Below are 1,751 nucleotides of genomic sequence, written 5' to 3'. Positions count from 1 at the left end.
AAGTAAAAATAGAAGTATGTGTTTAATGTGGTTTAAATTGTTTTTTGCATTTGTACCTTTTCACACATGATTACCTCAAAGGTGAATTGAAACCAGAAAAAAAAAAATCAATGAAGAATTTGAGTTGGGTACTAGCCTATTTTAATACCTTGTCAAGTTTTCATAAACAATACCAACATACCATTGAAAGTATATGTATTAGATGAGTGTAAGCAGAATCAAAATTTTAAGCATGGAAACAGACATGAACACTAGAAAAAGTTGTTTTTTTTTTTTTTTAAAGAAATTAGTGCTATCAGAAATTATATAGTAAAGAAGGCACTTTCAGTATAGCAACAGGAACATTTGCTAATTCCTTTCTGTAAATAGAAAACTAGAAAAAATTGTCAAAATGTATCATTTCAGAGTCCTCAAATCTACCAAAGGCAAACAACAAATTGACAAGCATTTAATTGAGAAACCGCTAGAACTTATGATAATAACGATAGAATTCTGTGGCCTTTTTTCCTGGAAATATTCACCTAACCCTAAATTTCTTTCCCCTGTAGCTTGGGGAAACCAGTATGGGCCTGGCTGCTAATGCCAACAGTTTAAGTATCACAGGGGAAGAACTCAGTTTATGGCAGGATGTTAAAAAACAAGTTTTGCCATGTAAAATTGAAAGAGGAGCAAAAGCAGAAAACCTGTTGTTTTTCTAGTCTAAGATTGTGGTTCCAGTTGGGACAAGTAGAAGATAAAGTACAAACTCAGTGGGGAAATCCTGTAAATGAAAGAGCAATAGGGAGACTGACATAAGCTCACCAATATTCCTAGGTAACTGAGAAACCCCACATGCACAGGGGAAATGGAAGAGACTTCAGGGAAAAATAAAAGCCAAGGGAGGCTTGAGAACAGGCCACAATTTCAATGCACGCCATCGACTCACATTTAGATTGCCTGGCAGAGGGTGGAAGCATAATGGAGTTAAGGTTTTTAAGCCAAACTTCTGCCCAAATCATTCGCTGAAGCACCAATATATGTAGACACACAGGGAACTCCTAGGAATGCAAGTTAAATATAAATATTAAGTTACAAAAACTGAGCAGAGAAATCAGTGGGGGCACACACCACAGGGTGAGACAGAGTTTATAATTTAAATGCAGGCAAGTTGCTAAAAAAAAAAAAATTCAAAAATCAAAAAAAAAAAAAAAAAAAAAAAACAACAACCAAACAAACACCACCAAACCTCATGAAAATTAGATAGAATCTAGAGTTCCGACAATGTGTTGTTTACAATGTTTAATTTCAACCCAAAATTATGTTCCAATGTTACAAGTAAAAAAGCAAGAAAGTGTAATCTATATTCAAAAGAAGAAGTAGTTAACATAAACTGATTCTCAGTGGAAGCAGCAGTTGGATTTATCAGAGAAAGATGTCAGGGAAGCTATTATAAATGTGTAAAAACAATTCAAAGAAATTATATTCAAAATATTAAAGTATATAATAACAAAGATGCAAAAATGAAATCTCAGTAAGGAAATATAAAATATGAAAGAAAACAAAAAGTGAATTCATGAGTTGAAAAGTACAATAGAAGCAGACAGAGCAAAATGGTGAATTAATATCCTCCAAAGATTAAGCCCACTATAATAACATTAAATTAAACTATATACAAGAACATACATTACAAGAGCTAAATATATCAGGTGATGAATAACAGTATGTGGCTTTAGCATAATAAGAAAAGATATATTGAAGGGATAGGAAGAAAA

The sequence above is a fragment of the Saimiri boliviensis genome, chromosome X (genome assembly GCF_048565385.1).
Source record: "Saimiri boliviensis isolate mSaiBol1 chromosome X, mSaiBol1.pri, whole genome shotgun sequence".
Lineage (NCBI taxonomy): Eukaryota > Metazoa > Chordata > Mammalia > Primates > Cebidae > Saimiri > Saimiri boliviensis.
This window is presented reverse-complemented; position numbering follows the sequence as displayed.